Source organism: Eptesicus fuscus, chromosome 22 (assembly GCF_027574615.1).
Source record: "Eptesicus fuscus isolate TK198812 chromosome 22, DD_ASM_mEF_20220401, whole genome shotgun sequence".
NCBI lineage: Eukaryota > Metazoa > Chordata > Mammalia > Chiroptera > Vespertilionidae > Eptesicus > Eptesicus fuscus.
The window spans coordinates 7,378,601-7,402,042 of NC_072494.1; the positions used below are offsets into that span (position 1 = coordinate 7,378,601).

At 54.2% G+C, this 23,442-nt stretch overlaps 1 protein-coding gene across 2 annotated transcripts in view; it reads right to left on the reverse strand.

Annotated features, from left to right (window-relative positions):
* KCND3 (potassium voltage-gated channel subfamily D member 3) overlaps positions 1-23,442 on the reverse strand; it is a 129,597-nt gene that overhangs the window by 104,234 nt on the left and 1,921 nt on the right. The gene's annotated exons all lie outside the window — the stretch shown is intronic.

Below are 23,442 nucleotides of genomic sequence, written 5' to 3' on the forward strand. Positions count from 1 at the left end.
CACCTCTGGCTGGATGGAGAGAGACAGACTGAGATTTCATCATGCTACTCAGAGCAGTGTGCAATTTAAAACTTACGGTTTATTTCTGGAATTTTCCATTTAATATATTCAGACCGCAGTTGACGGAAAATGCAGAAAGTGAAACTGTGGATAAGTGGGGAAACTGTACCAACTTTCTTTGCACATATTCTTCCCTCTACCCAGACTCTCCACCCTCCCTCATGTTCTGTGCGATCCTTCAAGTCCTGAACACCCCTGGCATTGCTGGAGGACCGGTCAGCCCTCCGCCATGCCTCTGTGGGACCTCGGCCACACTTCCAGTGCTGCTCCCACGCAGCCACTGGGCAGTGAGACAGAAAGCTCATCCGTGTCTAATCATTTCCATATCTTCAACGTCCTACACGAGGCCTGACACATGAGGGCTCAATAAAGGTTTTTAGAATAAATGAATAAGTGACTCCACGAGAGAATGGATTCCTTTAGCTTTTGAATCAAATGGGCTGACATTTATTTAACACCCCCTGTGTGGCAAGCACTGTGCTAGGCGCCGAGGGAGGTCACCTCCAGCCAAAGGTGCCATTTCTGCCCTCGAGAAACACAGTCTGGCCGGAAGACTAAGGTGATTAACACACGGGTAGTAACAGTGGTAGGAAGAGCACCGAGCACTTACTGGGCGCCTGCCGCATGCCAGGCTCAGTTCTCAGAGAGTTACCAGGTGGGAACTCATTCTAACCCTCTAACCACCCTACGAAGAAGGTGCTATTATTATCTCTAATATACAGATGAGGAAAAGAAAGCTTAAAGCCACCCAGCTGGGAGGTGGCATACTGAGTTCCAACCAGAGTATAAAATAAGAAGGAAGAATTCTTTAAATGTTGCAAGAGGAAAAAGGAGAGAGAAACGCCTGTGGGCTGGAGGACCAGGGGACACTTCCAGGGAGAAGCTGGACTTGGACCGAGTCGTGAATTCCTTCCCCCTAGCCTTTCCTCCACCCTGCTGGCACCCAAGACCCTTGGCCCCCTGCACCTGGAGCCCTGGGGAGACCACTGCACATGAGGTGACTGTGCAAGGCCGCTGATGTCACCAGCGCTCCTAGGGCAGCTGGCACCCCAGCTCCCACCAGGCGCCTCCCCAGATCTGGAGCCCCAGGGGGCAGGAGCCCACAGCAGCCGCTGATTAATTTCCACTGACAAGAGGTTGCGTCTTTGGCAAGCACGGTATTAAATAGCTCCTTTTGATCATAATTAAGTTTCTCTCCGGCTGATGCTATAAATAGCCATGCCCTATTGATTGGAGGGTCTGGGCTGTGAGCTCAGCGTCCTCCGGGAGCCTTTTCCAGACCTGGCCTGGGCTCTCGCGGCCCACGCTTCTCTTCCTGACACGCATCATTCCTAATTTCAAGGGCAGGTGCAGCCAAACACCAGGCTGGGGTTTGGCTCGTTTTCCCAACTCTCCCCACCCCCACTGCCGGGCCAGCCAAAGTCGGGGTTGACTCACTGGGTCACTTGGTTTCCCAAGGGAGGAGCAGGCAGAGACCAGGACACCTGGCCTCTCCTCCTGGGCCCCTCAGGACCCGAGCCTCCCCTTTTCTCTGCAATGGGGACAATATCCCCACCTGGACACCTCCCTGATCTACCGACAGGAAAACTTGAGGTGCAGACACATGATCCTATGAACAGTTTTTGAAGAAACAAACTCACAACTAGGTGTCCCTTCCTCTTTCTCTTCTTAAAGAGAGTAGAAGCAATCTCGTTCTGCTGCAATGTCCAAGAGAGGATGGGGTGGGGGCTGGGCCCTCCAAATCCCATCCCAGGGACCCAGTTCAGGGAGGGCACTAAGGACAGAGCACATTATTACAATGCTCCTTCTGCCCAACACAGTTTTACACGGACGGGAAAAGCACCAGGTAGAACTCCCTCCTTCTCCCCCACTTGAAACCTACCCGAGCCACTTCCCAGAAAGTAACAAGGTTCTTTCTTCAGGACTCCAGCCCAGCTCCCTGGGGCCCCCCATAACCACCAAACACACACAGTGCTGCTGCTTAGCATAGTCTGCGGTTCCTTGGTGCTCGGTTCTATTTTGTTCCCACTCTAGGGACGGGGTGGGCTGGAAACAAGGCGTCAGGAGAGAGAGGAAGCTATGCTCTGAAGTTACCAGGCTTGGCATGATCCCACCTCTGCCACCAACAAGTGCTATGGTCCTGGGCAAGTAGCCTACTCTATGCCTTCGTGGCTTTTTTCCATCTGTAAAATAAGTACGTGGGATAAAATGACCTTTTCCGTGCTGAGTTCTACAATGGTTTGCTTCTAGGTAAAAAGGGTACGTGCATGCCTTTCCGGGAAGGAAGCCTGGAAGAGCTGATGTGACGTTTTCTATGTAAAGCCAGACGTTGCTTGGGCCCCCAAAGGAGGAGGTGTTTGCAGAGGGCAAGCCCTGGGGTCAGGCTCTTGCCCTCTGCTCTTTACAAAACCACGGCTCTCAGACCAAAGCTTCCCCATCTCCAGTCTTTATAAATGAGACTGGCCCGAGCCATGCTTGTTCGTTTACCTAATGCCTACGGCTGCTTTTGTGCTGCAAGAGCAGAGGCGAGTAGTTGAGACAGCGACTGTATGGCCCACAAAGCCTCAGCTATTTACTCTCTGGCCTTTACAAAATTAATCTGCTATTCTCTGCTGAGGCATGTGAGTAGGTGGGGAAGAGCAGAAAAGGATTCCCACTGAGGTCAGGAGTACGTGCCTGGGGGGATCCTGGCCAGAGCAGGCTGCCATCCCCCACTGTCCTGCAAACCAGGGCCCAGTAGGAGTTGTTGGTGCTTTTCCCAAGACATGGATTTGGACTCTGGAGTCCTTGGGGTTCTGCCCAGTGACCTGGAAGCCTGGAAATAGCATGTCCCCAAACTACCAGACATACACAGAGACACACATATGTGCAGGTGCGCGCGCGCGCGCGCAAATACACACACACACACACACACACACACACGGCTGGCAGGGAGGTATTTTCCTCCTGTGTATGAGAAGCTCCTAATCCAACTCGGAGAAACACATCCCACCTAACCAGGCTGTGCTCTTCCCTGCTGGGGTTCATGCTCCAGAAAACCCCCTCAATCCCTGGCAGAGCCCCGAGCTGACCAGGGTAGGAGAGAGCCTCGGGCCCGGTCGCAGGTGCCCAGAAGCAGAGCCACCCCCGGGAAGAGGAGGATGAGTTGGTCACTGACAAACAGTCCAGACTAGAGGCCTGGGAACTTCACTTAGCAACCTGACTGATGGAGGAACACAGCACGGCTGCCAGGGAACTGGGAGCAGGCGGCGCTGGTGGAGGGAGGGAGCAGAGCAGAGCAGTAGAGGCAGCACGGGGAGAAATAAAACCTCCACACTCTGTGCTCCCCAAAGCCCCCTAAAGCTCTCCAGGCTTGGACTGCTCAGCTTGGGGTTTCTGGGGGAGCTGCTGTTGTTCCCATTCTCCACCCCCTTGAGCCGGCAGGCCCCTCCGCCTGGCCCTGTCCTGATGGTCAGCGTGGCAGGCAGCCCCTGATCTCCAGCGTCCACCCGCAAGCTGTGGGGTCTGTGATGGCCTTTCTTCCTTTACATCTGGTTTTCCAGGGCGGGCGGCGGGGGGACAAAATCTCCAGATCAGTTCTCACAGGGCACTGCCCGAGGCCATATGCCACAGTCTCCAGCGCTGCCATTAGCATCTTGCTTGTAATTGCTTTAGAACGACACTCATCATGTTCTATTTTATCACCCGACGACAGATCCATACAGGGGAAGGGAAACGCACACACACTCAGAGGAAGCCAGACTGCGTGACGGTTAGGGAGAGCGACTGTTTAAAACTCCGAGAGCCGGACTCTGTCCACTCGCCTAGCGAAGGCACCACGCTCACTGTTCCTACCTCTGCGTGGGGAGGGAGGCAGCAGGGAGGACCCCCACGCTCCTCCACTCCCTCTAAACGCCCCACAAACCCTCAGCCTTCCTCGCTGTAACTACTCAGGGTTGAGGCTTTCTTTCCGGAGAAAAGGCAACGAGAAGCAGAGAGGTAGGGAAGGCCCCTGAGGTAAAGAGCCCCTCCACCCCATCATCAAGGGTCAACAGGCAGGGGCCTCCCTCACTCGGAAAGGTCACAGCCGACCCTGACCAGCCCAGCTTAGCAACCCTGAGGAGGACAGCCCCAAATGCAGACACGGGGTCTGCCATGGAGTGGGGTCCAAAGACCGGCCCGAGCCCGGTCCCCTACCTGCCTCTCCCCAGGGCTGGTCAGGCCCAGAGGGTTCCAGAAGCAGGGGCCTCCGCAGCCCCTCCCACAGCCCAGAACATGTTCAGGTACAGAACACTGGAGACCCCTGGGGAAACAGGGACCAGGTTTGGAGTGAGGGGACGTCCCCTGTCGACCCCCAAGGCTGAGATAAGGGAGAGAGGCCTGATGGACACCTAGGCAGTGACATACGCAAAACTACCTCCACCGGGGAGACACTTTCTCTCAAACCCCTCCTCACGTCAAGATGGGAATGAGGGAATGAGCTTACATCCCCAGGGACGGGACGGAACAGAACAGTCTGTTTCCAGAACACTCTCCCATCAGCGCTCATCTTTCTGTTTCTTAATGAGGAGCCTGAAGGGAGTCTTGGAGACAGGGCAGGTGAGCGAGTGACTGGGGAACCCCATCCAAACACCTGCTTTCCTCTGGGGAAGCCCCCAGCCATTCTTGCCTCCTGCCCCTCCCTGAAGAGCAGGGGGCACTTGCCAGGAGCCTGGGTCGGGGCACAGAGAAGGCAGCTTGGACCCTGCTCTTTTCTTGAGGTGGGGGTGGAGGGAGGGAGGTACCAGGGAGGACCAAGCTCTCTCTGCCCAGGGACAGGGCTACAGCCTGGCCTGCTTGGCTCCTGCCTGCTGACCCGCCAGGGCCGGTAGCCGGGATGCTAGCTGGGCACAGAGGGTCTGTCCACCTGTGCTCATCGCACATGCAGTGGCCGTCCTCAGCTGTCCCTCAGAGAGCAAACACTGACGCCAGGCCATTGTGCTCCCAGCAGCCCCGTCACCCCCATCAGACCCGCTTGGCGTGATGTTTCCTGGTCTTTGTGGAATGTGTCCAATTTCCTGACCAACGTCCTGATAAATAATCGTTTACTCGTTCACTCCCGGCAGCTCCAAGCGAGGGAAGGGAGGAGGCTGGTTGGATGGGGACGGCCCTTTCTTTTGTTGCCGTGGTGTCTGAAAGCCGGGGCTGACCTCTGCCTAGTGCAGAGGGCACAGGCTGCTCTGCAGAGGGCTGTCTGTCTCCGCCTCGGCAGCTGCTGGCAGTTACCAGCTCCCTCCTCGCGGCCACCCTCTGCGCCCTGTGTCTCTGGCCCCCTCCCCTATGCTGAAGCTCTGCCTTGGGGCATGAGGACCCTTGGGTGATGGTCCAGGGCAGTGGTCGGCAAACTCATTAGTCAACAGAGCCAAATATCAACAGTACAACGATGGAAATTTCTTTTGAGAGCCAAATTTTTTAAACGTGAACTTCTTCTAACGCCACTTCTTCAAAATAGACTCACCTAGGCCGTGGTATTTTGTGGAAGAGCCACACTCAAGGGGCCAAAGAGCTGCATGTGGCTCGCGAGCTGCAGTTTGCCGACCACAGGTCCAGGGAACCAGGGGGGACCTCAGATCCCACGAAGGGAAGAGCATCGTCTGGGGAATCAAGTGCTCTGGGTTCCGGTCTGACCGGGGGTGCTGCCTGGCTGACACTGGCTGTCATCTCAGCTTTCCTGTGGCTGAGACACGGGCCGCAGCCAGGACCCACCTCGCCTGTGTGAGTGGCGCCCGCAGAGCCGAGCCCTTGGGCAGCCACAGACCCACTCCTATTCTCCCCACAGATTCTGCCCTGAGCTTCCCTGGCACACCATCTGGTATTTCTGGGCGAGCCAAGAGTTATTTACCAGTGACAGCTCTGTCATCTGGCCGTGCCCGCCCACGGGCAAGGGCAGAGGAGCCCCTCCGAGCCCCAGCGCTGGCTAAGGCCGGGCACCCACCGGCCAGGCACTGACCTAGGCACTATGCAACGCCATTACTTTTAAACCTCATAGTACCCTCATTTGCCAAAAGAAGAAACTGAGGTCCACAGGAGGGCTTCCGTGTGGTCACGCGGTAAGAACGTGGCAGAGCTGGGGATGGACTCGTCTCTGTGTTCAGAGCCCATGTCCTGACTCACACACTCTCAGTGGGGCCTCCGTGCAGAAGCCAGGCCTGGCTGCCAGCAGCGACCCCAGTTCTCAGGAGTGAACCAGCCGGTGGGCCCTCCCCTTTGGCTTCGGGCAGGAGGAAGTCAGTGCTGCCAGAGAGGAAATCCATTCTCCTCCCCGACCCTGACCGGACAGCCTCCTCGGGCCACTGCCTCCCACAGACGGGGACTTGAGTCACTGCGTTGCGCTGGCACCATGGAAACCAGTGGGAATTTGACCAAGCGAAGGTCCGTGCCCCACTCTTGCCCACTGTGAAACTGAGTCCACGTCGCTCACGGTCAGAGCGCTGTGATGGGTCGCATAGACGGCCACCAAGTCTTCCAGTCCCTTTGTGCTCACACCCTGCGCAGTGTGACATGGTGGCTCCTCCCATCAGAGACAGGGCCAAGCCTGTTCTCTAACTCGTGAATCTGCGCTTGGCCATGCGACTCGCCTTGACTATTGGGACATTAGCAAATGTAACACACGCAGGGGCTCGAAAGGGGCTTGTTCATTGGGGGCTGACCTCTCTTGTAGCTCTGGGGACTCTGTGACTGCCGCCATTTGGAGGATCTGGGCCAGTGATCTGGACGATGAGAGACAAGAGCCATGCCATCCATCCTTGTTGCCCCAACTGATCTGGAGTCAGATACTAGACAGGTGACACCATTCTAGACCATCCATCCCCAGTCAAGCCATCACTTGCCAAAGAGACCAGCTGACCCTGCCAGGCCAAGAGAACCGCCCAGATAACCCACAGAAGCATGAGAAATAAGCTACCAGATTTCTAGGTTTTGTTATGTAGTAGAAGCTAATTGATACAGGGTCCCTCCAAGGCACTGATGAAGAATATGATGACCATGAGAGTGAGAATCCAGGGTAGTGGAGAGGGGGGCTGTTCGAGACCCTGCTTTGCCGTTGAGTAAGTGACTCTGGTGAGTTTCTTAATGTCTCTGTGACTCAGTTTTCTCATCTGTAAAGGGTGGATAACAATAACGCCTACCTAATAGGGCTGTTGTGAAAACTGAATTAGTAAATGCCGGGCCCTTACGACAGTGCCTGGCCCACGATGAAGGGTTTTCCTATCGTTTTTATTAGAAAACCCCTGCCAAGATCCCAGTGGTCAATGAGTTGTTCCTGGAGGGAGGGGCAGATGAAAACCTCCAGCTCCAGGGATGGCTGACCAGAAGCAGTGAGCTCAGGAAAGACTTCCTGAGATGCTAAGAAGGTTACGGGGTGGGAGGGGCGGGGGGGGGGGGCGGGCCTCCAGCCAGACAGCCTTCAGGGCCGAGAGGGACCCAGGCAGGCTGCACCGCCTCACCCACCGCTGGCCAACACACACAGGCTTTCTTCTCCTATGCAAGGGTTTCTAGAGATCTTCTCTGAGATCACCTTACTGCCTCCTCCAGGCAGTCTCGGGGTTCGAAGTGAATTAGTCTTCACAGAAAAGAGTGGAGGACTCAGGCGTACCCCACTTAATCCCACCTACCCATCAGCACTCCCGAATCACCTTTGGCTATAACTCTATTGCAGTTCAACGGAAAAGGGAAACACAGCTGGGCAAGTAAGGGCTACAGGCAGGTGGAGGTATGTACAGGTTTCAGCCCCCAGGCGGCTGGGTGGGGTCCGGCAGTAACCTCCTGCCTCAAGCAGCCTGGCCAGCCCCAGGAGCACAAGGTCGAAGGCATGGCCGGGTGACCACACTGATCCAAAGTAAAAAGACTGTCGAACTTGGAACAAGGAAGGAAGCACAACTTCAGAGGGGCTCCTCTTGGCCAGACCGAAGTTTCTCTTGCTGATGCCCTAGCTCCGTGGTCGGCAAACTGCGGCTCGCGAGCCACATGCGGCTCTTTGGCCCCTTGAGTGTGGCTCTTCCACAAAATACCACGGCCTGGGCGAGTCTATTTTGAAGAAGTGGCGTTAGAAGGAGTTTAAGTTTAAAAAATTGGGCTCTCAAAAGAAATTTCAATCGTTGTACTGTTGATATTTGGCTCTGTTGACTAATGAGTTTGCCGACCACGGCCCTAGCTGATACGAGGAGGTAGACACAGAACAGGCTGGAGAACAGAACCCACTCCTGTTCTTGCAACATCGGGAAAAGGAGAGGCCGCAGTTCCCCACCCCACCCGGTGGGACCCCACTGAGAGGGGAATCCTCGGTGCTAGGGCACTGCTGAGAGAGGGCTGTCCCTGCACCTGTCTCCCATCCCCCAAACTCTGCCAAGGAGCATAGTTATAGGTGCTGCTGCAGTTCACCAGATTCATCACCACAGGAACAGGCCCACGTGGCCAGCACAACAGGATGTTTGCTGAATGAATGAAGGGAGTGGGCAACAGAGGATTCCAACCTGCAGCCGGAAGCATGTCTCCCCCCCTCCTCTCTCACCCCAACACACCTGGGAACAGGACTATAAATCCAAGGACTGTCGAATCGTCCTAATTTTAAACAAACGGGTCTCTGGTTTAATTTTAAACAATTAACACAAAGAAAAAAGATGTTTAACTTGCTCTTTTACAATGAAAATATACATACCTTGGTGTAGACACAGCCCCCCATTAAAATAAAGTTACCCCTATAACGTACATTTCATTACATGGCACTCAGGCCTGTGGGCAGAAGGGGGTTTTACAGATGCTGCTTAAAAGACAAGATTTTTTTCCTTGTATGTTTGATATAGTTCATGATTATTTAGAAGTAAAGCATTGAGCATTTTTACCTATAGGAGCAGTCAATTCATAGAGACGAGATCCCCACCAATTCTCTCTGGGTTCCTCAGTTACAGAGTCGCTTTCTGGGGCAGTGGGGTGAAGGGTGGGGGCCGGACCACAAGCCCCAGGCCTGGCGCAGGATGATGCCTCTGGTGGGCGGGGGGGAGGGTCAACCCTCAGCAGGTCATCCTTCAGGATGGAGGGGCTCAGGCTGACACAAAGAGCACAAGGCTCTAGGTTCCCCGTGTCAGCAATGTTCCAGGGTTACCCCAGGACACCTCCTCCCTCCCCACGCCTCCCTGCTAGCAGGCTTTCACACACAGGCGTGCGCACACACACACCATGAGCACGGTGCCCCCTCTGACTCTCTCCAACTTTCCTTTCTTTCTTTCTTTTTTTTTTTTTTCAGTTTCCTCATTTTTTAAAAAATAAATCTTTATTGTTCAGATTATTACAATTGTTTCTCCTTTTTTCCCTCCATATCTCCCCATCACCGGGTTCCCTCCCCGCCGTTGTCCTTATCCATAGGTGTATGATTTTTGTCCAGTCTCTTCCCATACCCCCCACACAGACACCCCTTTCCCCCTGAGAATTATTAATCCACTCCCATTCTATGCCTCTGATTCTATTATGTTCACCAGTTTATTTTGTTCCAACTTTCCTTTCTGCTGGACCGCTCTCCCTCCCAGCTCTGCGAGCCAACTTTCCCGCATGATTTACACACTCCTAGAGGTTCCGTCTCTTCCGGGATAGCTCCAGGCTGGACAGATCCGATGATCACCTTGGCTCTGCCCCATCTGGACAAGAAACATCCCAGAGCTACATACTCCACCCCAAATTTGGGCATGTCCTGTCTCACTTCAGGCCCACAAACGCACAGACCTGGCCCTGCCTCGCCGCTTGATTTAGAGATTTTTCCTCGGGTTGTTGGACCCACACGCTCGGGGCTCCTCACTCTGTCCGAGGTGAGCCGGCAGGCACAGACCGGCAGGCACAGACGGGTGGCAGCGGGCCAGGACCTGGCAACTGAGGCCCTCCTGCGTGCCAGGCCCTCGGCCGGGAGCTGGGGTCCGGGACCACAGTGCCCAACTGTGAGGAGCTGCCATACGAACAGGAGCTGTTTACCCAGGTCTCGGGTGGTGGTGCCGGAGGGAGACGCCCTGACCCGTTTCACCGCCCCCTCCCTGCCACCCCGCTGCCCACTCTGCATGACTCCGCTCTCTGCGCTCCGGAAAGAAACCCCCCCCCCCCCCCGCCCCGAGAGGCTCATGTGCTCATCCTCTCCCAAGTCCTCTGTGATCACTTAATGGTTGATTTCATTCAAGTCATTCAAGGTAATGTCTGCCAAGCTGCCCACAGATACTAATAGCGATCTATGGATTCCCTTGCATTCCTGTGGGAAATGCATGCAATGAAATAATGGGAGTGGTGAAGGGAAGGGCCACTTACAGACCAACAGGATAAGAGGAAAGAGCAATAAGCCACAGGAGGGGCTGGGAGGGAAGAAACCAGCCCCTGGCGAGGAGGCGCGGACTTGCTGGGCCCAGACCCCGCTCATCTGTGCTGCGAGGGCCTGTGATGCTCATCCAGAGGGCCGGGGGAGGGGCTGGCTCACCCCGCAGGGCTTGGACCTGCCAGGGCTGTGTCTGCATCACCCTCAGGCAGTGCCTGGACACATGTCCCAGGGCCTTCTTGCCACTGAGACGCCCTGACGACAGTTACACTTGCCTTCCAAAGCTATTTCCTAACAGAACTGCTGGGCCCCAAGCCCCCAGCCTGCCGGGTTCCAGAGGCAGTGGTGTGGGTTTAATACCCAGAGAAGGGTGGTGGTCACTGACCCATCTCCAGGTGGAATGCACTGCTACCCACAGGGTCCCCTGCCCCCCCTGACGTCCAGGCAGACCTGCTGCCATTTGCCGGGGAGGCTGCTGCAGGGAGCCCCCCTCCCCAGGGGGAGAGTGAACGAGGCTCTTCCTAAATCTAGGATTCGTGGGGCTTACAGCTGTCTGACGGTCTCAGGGCTAACATCTGATGCCTTCCCTCATGGGCCCATCCAAAGATGCCCAGGGCGCTGAATTCCCAATCCCCTGTGCTCTCCAATGCAGTGCTGTGTGGTCCAGGCTGCTGACCTTGATCTTGTCATTTGGGCTCACCATCAGGTGTCACCATCCATCGGGTGTCACCACCAGGTGCCCTGAGGCCTCTGGAGCAGCGGTCGCCAACCTTTCAGACTTCACGGACCACCGCTTGGCGACCGCTGCTCTGGAGAGTCCCCGTCAGGACCGCCCAGACCCCTCCACAGACCTGCATCTCTTCAGCCACTTTGCACAGGGACTGTTTTGACTTCTGCCTCCTTGTGGGTGAAGAACTGGAACTGGAAGGTCCCAGTGCCCTACCACCTAGGGGCTGGCCCCCCAGGCTGTGGATCATCCAGGCTACGGGGCTGATGATGCACTTCCCTTTGAGGAGGGAGAGACTTAAGCTTGTGAAACAGGCAGGGAGGTGAGAACTCCCTAAATCCAACCCCTCCTCATTCAGAAGGGGGCGCGGAGGACCAGAGGGAGGGAGTGACTTGCGGAAGGCCACACAGCCTGCCCAAACTGGCCCCACACCCACATCTCCTACTGCCCATCCAGGGGTCCTCCCGTTGTCCCTCAGGCCCCACCGGGACAAAGGATGTGGTCACCCACATGAGGCAGCTCCGGCAGAAAGTACCTCACTCGGAGCGCAGCAGCCTCTGCCCCTCAGAGGGAAGCTGGCCTTACATGGAAATACTAAGAAAGTCACACACGGTGTGTGGGGGCGGGGGGTGGGCACAGCGCTTCATCATCTCTCTAGGCCCTGCCCAAACTCTGAGCACGCCATCAGCCTGCAGGAAAATGTTTTTAATCAGCACAGCGCCCTTTTGCCAGCCGAGGGAGAGGGAGAGGGAGAGGGAGCAAGGGCAGAGGAAGGTGGTGGGGTGGGGGGGGGGGGTGGGGGTGGGCTCCACTCAGAAGGTGGGGATCCAGGCCTCAGGTACTCAAGTCTCAGGAGAACGGGCAGCTTCTGGAGGCAGAAGAGAGACCGGCCAGGGGAGACGGGAAGAGGAACAGACGTGGGCTCACATTGGCACACTGCTCTCCGTTTCTGGTGCAGAAGCGGAGGGAAGAGGCAAAATGAGTCCAACATCAAAGTGTCACAAGAAAAAACAAACAAACAAACAAACAAACAAACAAACAAACAAACATGTCATAAGACCCAGCAGAGGGGGAAGGGGGGTCAGGACTCATGAAGAAAGAGCCGCACCTGGTACTGGGAGTCCTATGGAGGCCTCAGTGCGCGCCACCCCGTGGGGGTGACCTTCCCCAGGGCTCTCCTCCCTCCATCTCCCGGAACTAAAGGCCGGCAGACCCTGTGAGGGCCTCGAGCTGAGGGGCGTGGGGGGCAGCCTGTGCTCTGTCAGGCCTCTGGCCGGTGCCCCACCAGAGCTGCTTCCCTCCACTGGCCTCCCGCTCTGCGCCAGGCTGAGCCGCCCGCTCTCCAGGGGGTCGGGTGGGCAGCTGAAAGGCCGAGTTACCCCCAAAGGCCCGCTGTGGGGTGGGTAGGGCTGTCACCAAGGCACAGGTGGAGCACCTGGGCAACAAAGCCACCAGCGATCCAAGTCTCTCCAGAGAGGGAGGTGGTATGAGACTTTAAGCAGTTATTCTAAAAGATATTTACACAGGATATTTACATACTATATATATTTACCATTTTTCCTCTCCCTTACATTTTTTTTAAAAGCATAAACGCTATTTCTACTCAAAAATGTCCCATCTCCTTTTTTCGCCTCCCTTCCTTCACCGGTAATGCCTTCGCCTGGGGACGGGAGCGTGCTTGTCCCTGTTGGCCACTCCGACCTCTCTGTTGTCACCATCCCACCATCCTGTGTCCACTCTACTCTCCTGACCTTTGCCAACAGGCCCACGAGTCTTCGGCCCTGGCACGGGGTGTCTTCCTTCCTCTGCCCAAGACAGAGGCTGCGGAAGGAGATTTCCCCCACACGCCTCTCCGGTGGAAATCTGGGTGGTCGGTGAGAGGTTAAGAGCCGATGCTGGTCAGACCCATGCGAGTCTGACCCCAGCTTGTCTGCTCACCAGCGGCAGGAGGCCTCCGCTTCCTCGCCGAGAACACAGGTGAGAGCAACATCGCTCGCCTGGGCCTGGGAGGTTACTGGGCGGGTGACATGAAGACACGCATGGACATACTGACTGTAGCACAGGGCCTGCACCGAGGACAAGCTCGGCAACATCAGCTATGACTGTGGCTGTTGATGTTGTTGAAGGCCCCTCACGTGTCAGGGGGAGCTATTTCTACTCATGCAGTCCTCAGTGGGAGTTAGCAAACAGCTGCTTCCCTGCCTTCTGGATAACAACCCTAAAGAGACTCCACACGGCTATTAAATCGCCATTTCCGTCCCGGGGCCAGCCTCTCCAACGCCTAAGCGACTGTGCACGGCGCTTCCCTTGGGGACAGGCAGCAGTGGCTGTCTCTCTGGTGCTGTGACTCCTCCTTCCTCCCCCCAGCCGCCCAGGCTGATGGCCTCCCTTACCAGCCTGCTCGCTCGCTCGCTCTCTCTCTCTCTCTCATAGCTTTTCCTTCAACCTTTCCTTCTCATTTTATACATTCACTTGTTTATTGTCTGCCAGCCCCAGAGAACTCATTCAGTTTATGCCTCCAGCCTCCGCCTCCGGCATGCTGCCTGGCACACGCAGAACCACAACGTGTGTTAACTAAATGATCGAATAGATGCATTCACATTCAACTTGTTCCCATGATCTTTCCAGGGCCAGCTACAATCCCACCTCCTCCACGAAGCCTTCCCTGCCTCCTGCCTCCTCCACCTTCCCCTCACACTCTCCTGCCCTTTACTCAGACCTCGTATCGTGTTGCACCAGAAGCGTAGCTCTGTGTGCACAGGGCACCTCCGTCACGGGATGAAGCAGCGAAGGCTGAAGGAGCCACAAAAGCTTGGTCTGAATCCAGCAATGCAGCGACAGCAACAGCGTGGGAGCTTGGGCAAGTTACCTCCATGCTCAGCGCCTCAGCTTCTCGCGTGTAGAATAGAAACGAACGCCCACCTCCTGGGGTTTAGTCCGCACTCCCTTTCTCTCCTTCTAGGGACACATGTCACTAGGACTGTGTCTTGCTCACAGCGAGAGCTCAACCCATGTTTGCTGAATGATTGAACCATCACTGTCCCCGTTGCTTACCAAGGGCCCAAGATGGCATCTCCCTCCAAGAGGGACAGGCCAGAGAAGGCTCCCAGGGGTGCCAGGAGTGCGCCTGCCATTTCTCTCTATGGAGAGGGAGGGAATGAGTGGGACTAGCAGTCTCTTAAGTCCCCGAAGACGCTGGAACTGCAGCGACCAGGCCAGTGCCCCCACAAAGGCTGTGCCCCTCTGAGTCAGCATCTCCCTGGGGCAGGCACAGGCCTCATCTCCTAGCCACAGGCCAATGGAAGGATCCTGTTACTCCTATTATTTTTCAGCAAAGCCCATCGATGAATTTTGCTTTCCTGGGTCAGTGCTGTTTGCTTAATTATCATTGTAGGAGACTAAATAGAAAACCCTGTTCTACTCGGAAAACCAGTGTGACCTTTTAGCTCCAGCAGAAACACAGCGTGCAAGGAACGTCCCCAGGCCAAGGGGAGAGGTGGAACAGAAGCGTCCCCAAAGCTGTTCACAGTGGCACCAACATTCCCAGTGGGCGTGTGTGTGTGGGGGGGTGCAGGACGTGTCCCCGTGGCCCCTCCTCTCCTTCCCTTCATGTTGTCCTTGGCAACCTCAGCTGTTTCCCCCGCTTCAGCTGATGATTTTGGAAACTGCCTCTTTAGCCCCTTTCCCACCCGCCGTGAAGCTCCTTTCCACCTGCCAGCCAGCCACCTCCAGGACGCCAGGGCTCCCTGCAAACGCAGCAGGTGCAAAGCCAAGTTCACTGTCTCTTCCTTCCCCCTGACCTCCTGCCGAGCTGGTCCTCCTCAGTGTCTGCCAATTCCGCATCTCTAATCGGACTGTCTTATAATCCCAGAGTTACTTCGACTTTCCTTCTCCTGGGTGTCTTTCCACTCTAGTCCCTCCTCTCCTTTCCCACAGTGACTGTCCGAGGACTCTCCTTCTTGGCCTCTCCCCTGGATCAGTCTTCTGCTGATGACACCGTGTCCAGGGTCTTCCTTCTAACATGTGTCCCGGAGACAGCTGCCGTGTAAATCTTCCTACTCAGTGCATCCCTGCGACATCTCCAGTGGCTCCCTAGTGCCTCCCAAATAAATTCCTTAGCCTAATATTTCAGGCCCTCTGAGTCTCTAGCAAACTTTTCATTCCCACTTATCTCTAACCATAGCCTCATATCCCTAAACACTAGCAAACAGCATATTCGTTAAGCTCCCCAAGTACCATGCCCTTTTGCAATGCACTTACAGTTCCCATTTCCACATATCCAAATCCTACCCACTATTGTTGGTATAACTGAAATGTCACCTTTTCCGTGAAGCCGATCGTTCATCGGCAAATATTTACTAAGCATTTATTCTGTGCCGACACTTCCTGCCCGTTCTCTCCTGTGCGCTCATAAACATATTCAAACCCCCGCTATATTGCAGATTTCTCAGGGACGGGTCCGAGGTCTCATTTATTTCTAGATCCCCAACGCGTACTAGGTGCTCAATAATCTTGGTTGAATTGCATCAAGATTTATGCTGTCCATGGTTCTGATATTGTTTCGTTGTTTTTTTCCTGCTTAAGTATGTGTGATCAGGAAGAAGTAAAAATAAACTAATGATACTTCTCAGCAGCCATAGCCTGTAATTATGGTTAACTCTCTGTCATCCATGCCCCTGGAAAATGGTGGCCAGAATCCACCAGAAGCATAAACACATTACTTCCCCTCCGCCTGACATGTATAGTTTTTAGGGAGCCAACTGGCCTTTTGAATTCTGTTTGGCTGATGGGGTTGTCACTTGTGATTAGTCTCTCAATCACTGGCTGGGTCAGAGGGATGGAAGGGGAGACGGAGTTCTGTGCTGGGGGGAGGAATCCGGTCCTAATGAAACGTCGCTCTGTGCGACCTCCAACGCAAGACTGGGCAACCTGAACATCGCGGGCACTCGGGCTGTGTCAGCACAGCCCCAGGACTGGCCGGCTTCTCTCAGACGCCTGAAGGATAAAGCGGTCGCAGCCCCCACCAGCCCGCTGTGATGTCCAGAATTTGTTTTTTGTTTAAGGATGACGGCGAAGACAAGGGCCACTGGGACTGAGTAAGGTTCTGGGATGGAGCAGCCTTGTTGGCATCAGGATGGTACCTTGCTGGACCACTGGGAACCACTGGATGCAAATCCAAGAAAATGAGATTTGCAATTTCTGCATTGATAGCCAGATAGAACGGGGGGGGGGGGGGAGGCATCCCCCTCTTCCCTTCTGAAGCAAACAAATAGTGCACGGGGTGATTCGGCAGCTGCATTCATTGGGAAAATTGATGCGCATTTCATGTGTCAGGGAGCTGAATCCCGGAGAAGGAAGCCAGCCTCCCAGAAAATGGTTTCTTTATATAGTTCCATTCATTTATTGTTTGATTGGACTTTCTGTATATTAAATTCAAGCTGTTCTGCTGCTCATGGGTATTATGATGCGTTGGCTCAGTGGGAAATAATGAAGGTGATGGGATTTTACAGCAACACATTACAAAGGAGGCGTCCCCAGCCTCATCCATCTCTCCATCAACTAGCTAGTGTGTGAGGTGGCACTTATATTAAAACGATTTTTCTGATTCAGTTTAATGACACTCATTTGAGTCCTGACACCCGGAATATGATTACATGAGCTCGATGCAATCTCCCTCCATCCAGTCCTGGTCAGCACAGGCTGAGTTATCTTCCCTCCCCCGCCCCCACCTTCCCACCCACCCATCATTTGCATTGAGCTCCGAGGAGGAAGGTGGGGGCTGGGAAGAAATAAATGGCCTATGGATGCTCTGTCCTCAGCAAAGCAGGCTGGACAGAGGCAGGACTCAACCTGGAGGCCACCTCTCAGCCTTTTGGCCAAGAACCTTGGATGCCCAGAGGCACTGTGGTAACCTCTTCCTGCTTGTCACAAGACCCATTGGATGTTGGTATGGGGTCACTACGGCACACACCCTCCGAAAGAGATGGGGGCCTGGGTTCCCACAAGAGAAAAACTAACGTGGAGATCATCAGAGAATGAACGCAGATATGAGTAGACTGTCAGCTTCTTGGGAGTGGTTGGTTGTGTTCAGGGCCCCTGCCTGGGGACAGGGGTTGCAGGACTCACAGCTGAGGGTACCTGCTCCTCTCCCTGCCCAGGGAGAGCGTGCAGCCCAAATGGCACAGGGCCAAGGGCCTTGCCTAGCCTGGGGCAGGCGCCCCCTCCTAGGCAAGAGAAAAGAAAATACTGAGGAGAGGGAGGGCCAGGCTGCCTTCTGTTTACACAACTTTCAGGCAGAATAATTGCTGCTTCTCAGGAAGAATCATGTGTGCTTCTCTTGGTGTGCCTAAAGGGGGAAACCCAAACAGAGAGAGATTGAGAGACGGAGGTTGATTCCGATGATCCCGGAAGAGAGCTGTGAAATGGGCCACAGCCTGACATCCCGGTCCAAAAATTGCAACACTCTGAATGGCTGGATCGGAAGACGGATCTACCACGATGCCCCCGGCGTGAAGCACCCAAAAGGCCCGCATCCCAGCCGTTGGAATGACTCTCTCCCTCCTCTGCAGCCCCGAAGCCCTCCACCTGCCCCTCTGTTTAAGCAGCCACCACAGCCACCAGCTCTGAGTCGGGAATCTGTTTCCGTTTCTGAGCCAAGACTTCCCCCGGGGCGGTGAGCACTGTGCCCAGCCCTCGGCAGGTGCTTGGGAAGTGCTGCCCGGGTTGGAAGGAAAACTCAATCCAGGCACCGAGGCGCCTGCTTGCTGCCTGCCCTACATGCACGTCCATGCTCTAACTCGGGCTCTTGGCTTGTGCGTCTGTGCTGGGGTCTCGTCGGCCCTGGGCCTTGGAGCCATCCTGCAGCCATTGGGGCCTCTTCCTGTGACATGTGTCTCCCAGGAGTGGAGAAGGAATTAAGGACTTTCTTCCGGGCCAGTTTCTTGCTACGGGAGCTGGTGAAGCTTCCAGCAGGCACAGGGGGAGTGGGACAGCAGGTGCCGCCTGTCCCCTCTACCTTCAATATTATAGAATCTCTCACTTGCCCCATCGCCATGCTATCCATCACCCTCAGCCCCAGCCACCATCGACTCTTGCTGAGATTACTGTGGTAGTGTCTCTCCTACAATGTACTCACTACCCAGGACCCGGAGTGATCCTTTAAAAATACAAGTGACATCTACTCAAAACCTTCCAGTAGCTGCCCATTCTAAGAAGATGAGTAAAAGGCCCAGGGCGAAGTCCTTGCGTGGACCATGAGCACGCTTCATGAGCTGCTCCCCCCATTACCTGGCCCCTGCTCTTGGGGCTCCACCATGAGAACCTTCTTGCCATTCCGAGAATAGCACTCCAAGGCCCCTCCTGGCCTTTACACTCTCGGTTCCCCAAGCTACCCACCTTCCTCAGGTCTCTGCTCACACATCACCTTATCCGAGAGACGCATCTTGACCCAACACGAAATAGCAACTGTCCCTGCTCCACACCCTCCCACACTCAGCACTGCCAGTCATCACACCACACTCTATTTTTCTCGGCAGCACTTGCTGCCCCGTGGGAAGTATTTATTTATCAATTTGCTGCCTGGTCTCCTCCACTAGAATGTAAGCTCCACAAGATCAGGGACTCTCTGTTCTCTTTGCTGCTGTGTATCCAGTGCCTAGTAAGCTACTCAATAAATATCTGTTGACTAAGGAAGTGAATGGAGGGAAACTTCATGTGTAGGGGGCTTGTCCATGGGTCCCTTTCTGTTCCTTCCAGGCCCCCAAGTCTACAGTGGGGAACATGGCCAAGGAGCCAAAAATAGTGGAGGACAAGTTTTAAACGTCCCTTGCAAGAAAGTGCCAACCCTGCTAAGGCTGACCTCAGAACTAGAGAATGCCCTGCGTGGCCTCCCACCTCTGTCCTGCCCACGAATGTCCTGTCTAATGTATGGATAGAACTTTCACTGGTTCTTACAATGGCCAGGAGTTGGTTAGCAAATGCGTACTGAGGCCTACTGCATACTAGGCCCTGTGCTATGTATGGATTATACATGATCTTTGCAACAGAGGTCTACCTCTGTCACATCCTGGGGAAAGACAGATAAACAGATAAAATTAATAAAATGTGGCAATTGACAAGACAGAGATATTCAAGGGCTATCGTGGGGGACAAGGGGAGGGGTACCCGTCTTCTGGAAGGCAGGGAAGGCCTCTTGGAGGGCTGAGTTTTGAAGGAAGATGGGAGTTAGCCAGACACGGAGCGGGGTGAGGGCAGGAAGAGCATGAGCAGAGGCCTCTGAACCTTGGTCTACTGCTCGTCCCACCCTCCCTTGTTTTGGTTCAAAGGAAGAGAACTGAGTCTCATTCCGTTAATTCTGTGTGTACCTTACATTGGGCTGACGTGCAACCCAAGGGCCTGTGTATTCTCAGAGCTACCATGCTGACTGGCACACAGTAGGCACTCAATACATTTCAAATAAATGAATGACTCCTTTTGGGGATGCAGGTCTGCACCCTCTCTTAGGAGCTTTAGCACCAGAGAACTTAAGAAACGTCAAACCAAGAAAAGACATCGAGGCCAATCATTCCCAGTAAGTGCACTCGATCAGATGCCCTGGGCAGGGACCCTCCACCATCCAGGCGGGCACCACTGACCAGTGTCCTGGGCCCAGGCACTTGGGAACTGGGATGAGAGTTGGGGGCACCCAGAGACTGGATGAAGGTGCAGCCAGAATTTTAGGGATTGAAGGGTTAACACAAATAGATCTCAGAGCTCGATCAAGTACCCCGTTCTGTGCTGTGCCTGTATTGATCTCCCAGACTCGGCTCCTGTCTCCCAAAACCTCAGGCAAGCCCCCTCCAGGATTACGTTTTAAAGGGAAATGCAAATCACCCGGAGGCTGCTTCATGCTTGGAAGAAGTAAAAATTGATTCTGCTTTCGTTAAAGTGATTTTTGGACACTGTCGAAGCTCTCTCATCATGGGGCATGTGGTGGCAGAGGCTGCTGGTCACAATTACATAACCAGGCCAACCAGCAGCACTGGGCATCTCACCAGGAGCGACACTGCCCCTTGCCCTTCCCAAACCGCCTTCCCCTCCCAAAGATATCCGAGAGGACCGTATCCTATCCGGGCCTGGAGCTGGGCCCAAAGCTGGCCCTCGATGGCTCTGGTGGATGCTCGCTCACAAGGATTCCCCCGCCCCTGGATGCTCCCTTCTTCTCCCAGAGCTTCACCCACAGACGGACTCAGGCACCAGGCCAATTGTCATCCCAAGCAAAGTCAAACAAAGTTAAGAAGGAAAATCGGCTTTGAAAAAGCCTGCGACATATAATACATTCCCAAACTAATTCCCCAAATAAGATGAGTTGGTCTTATTTAATATTGGGAGTTCTGCATTATCCCTTCCCTCTGTTAACTGAGATAAATGAGGATTTACTCTATTTATAACATCAATTATGAGCACAGAAATTAATCCTTTAATGGGGCATTTGGGAGCTCAACTGTCAAGGGGGCAGAAGGGAAGTGTGGGGTGGGTGCAGGCGTCTCCCCCCAGCACCGGAGGCTGCAGAGGAAGGCCACCCTCGGGCCAGGGTGGTGGTGGAGCTGTTGTTCTGTATGTTTAAGATATTTTGAGATATTAAATAAACGGGAATAATCGGCTCCCGGAGATCCCTCCTTGGAAGACACCCGAGTCACTCATCAGCGAGTCCTGGGAAAGCAGGCAGAGAGGCAGCCAGAGCCAGGAAGAGCCATCTCCTCACGGCCACATGGCCCTCGGCCTGCCGATCAGGCCTGCTCCGAGGAGCTGAAGATGGTCTCTCCAGACGGGAAACAGGAGCCCGAGGAGGGATTAGGGTGCGGAGGGTTGGGAGACAGGTATCTGCTAGGACCTCTTAGAAGCAAACAGAGAGAACGTGGCATGTGGCAGAATATTGGCCCTTGGTATTCCACAGCCACCAGTGACAGCAAAGAATAGAAAACAGACAAGCTTTCTGGAATGGTCCACAGGCCTATAGCTAGCCAGTGGATGTGCTCGGGACAGAAACCAGCCAGGGGCGATAAAGGCTTCCAGGGCCGCGTCATTAAGACCTCCGATAAGGGCCAGAAGACCTCCTCGATGCCGCAGAGCATGTTGGGGGATGGACCAGACTCCAGGTGAAGGCTGCTCTCCTTTCTCCCAGGGGGCCAGGCCTGGGGCAGAGCACAGATCTAGGGTCCACCCTAGAGAGAGGACAGGCAGGTCTGGAAGGCACTGAGAATAGTAGGCCAAGCAAATGGAAAAGGCGCCCCATTCACATCGACTTATACCTTAAAAAGCATCTTGCCAAGCACCTGCTATGTCTAGCTAAGCAGTGAGCCTGGTGATGGTTCCAACTGCAACTCAGGTCACAGTCAAAGCAGCTCGATCCAGCACTGGATGACGGTGGCCAGGATGGAGGGGAAGAACACTGCTTGTAAGGTTAAGGAAGGTGCTACTTTCTTGCCCACTAGTTTCTCCTCCTAGATACATATTTTAAAATATTTTTATTGATTTCAGAGAGGAAGGGAGAGGGAGAGAGAGATAGAAACATCAGTGATGAGAGAGAATCATTGATTGGCTGCCTCCTGCACATACACACTGGGGATTGAGCCTGCAATCAGGGCATGTGCCCTGACTGGAAATCAAACCGTGACCTCCTGGTTCATAGGCCTATGCTCAACCACTGAGCCAAACCAGCCAGGCATTTTGATGCATAGGGGAAGGAAGGGTGTGGAGCCCACAGTCAGAGGAAGCATGCTTCTCCCATGGAGGTACCCTTCCCTTCCTCTTTGCCTTCACTCTCTGGCACAGTCTTCTTGCTCTCCCCCAAGAGGGTAAATGAGGCCAAGACTATGCATCCTGACAATGGACTTGCCCCTTGACCTACAGGAAATCCATGGTCTGCCCGGCGGCAATAAAACTCTGGGATTTTCTATGAAAGCAGCATTCATTGGAAGGCAGTATTTTGACTTGCCAGAAAGAACTGTTTAATTTATAAAATCCCTGTGTGCCTAGAGCAGTGCCTGCCATGTAGTACTCGCGACACTGATGCTTTCACGAATCGCGATACAACCAGAATAATAAAAAAAGTAATAACTCCGAAGGTCTGATTCCCACCCACGGGCCCTGATGGTATGGAAACAAGTGGTGGTGAGTGAAAGGAGAAAGGGCACTAGATGGAGGCAGCCAGACTGGTATTTGAAAATAAGCTCCGGCCCTTATCAGCTTTGTGACTCCAGAAATGTACTTAACCTCTCTGAGCCTCACCTTCTGCATCTTCAAATAATCTTTCCTACCTTGCAAGGCTGTTGTGAAGACTTAAAGAGATGATATATGCAAAGTGCTCAGCACACAGCTGACAGATAGTAGTCACACATGCTACTACACTAATAATAAAAAATAATAGGCAGGTGGTCACTGAAGCGGCCACTGATGTCCTCTGAAACAATCCCATTTTAGCTCTCACTGCCCTCCATCTGCCCTGTCTTCTCCCCATGGCAGACTGAGACATCACTCTGGTGTCATGAGGCCCCACAAAGGGCACGTGAGGGCACTAGGCAGTCAGAGCCACATCAGAAGTACAGCCAGGCAGCTCCTGGCCACGGGTGAGGTCTCCCATGTGACGGGATGGCCAGGGTCGGCCTGGAAGGACAAAGATGCCCGCTTCTTCTGACAGGGGCACACTCTCTGGCCCATTTCATTCCTAATATCCCATCATACCCGAGAGCCCACATCTGCTCCCTAAGCCAAGAAACACAAGGTCAAACGAGCAGACATTCTTACCATTCTGGGTGGGAACAGTGTTTGAAGAAGAGTGTGTGTCGGAGTAGGAGGAGGGGGCAGGATGACCTCTGTCAGACAGACAAGAGGTAAAGGGAATGTCCCACCCAAAGTGGCCTTCACAGATGGACAATGACATCCCTTGCTCAACCCCTTGCTACTCCCTCCAATATGGAAGAATGACAAATGTAATCATTTTAAAAGGTCCCATCACCTGTTCGGTCATTCCCAAGAAGCATGCCCAGCACTACAGAAAAACCCACACCAGCGGCCACAGGGTTTCAGCCACGAAAAATATTGAATCACCAGGATACCACCAAACGAATTGCCAAAGACCAAATAAAAAGCTTCATGAATTCTCCACCAGCAACATAATGCTTCCTGGCCTAAGCAAATATAGACCCAGCACATGAATTGTGAAGGGGGTTTGCATTAGCCTCATTGACTTGCAACGGCTGAAGGAGAAACCCTAAGAAATACAGGTCTCCCTAAAGCTGCCTTCCTTGACCCTAATCCTGTTAGGGGGAAAACTGTACTCTCCTTCCTGAGCCCCCTTTCTCTTCTTCTTCAC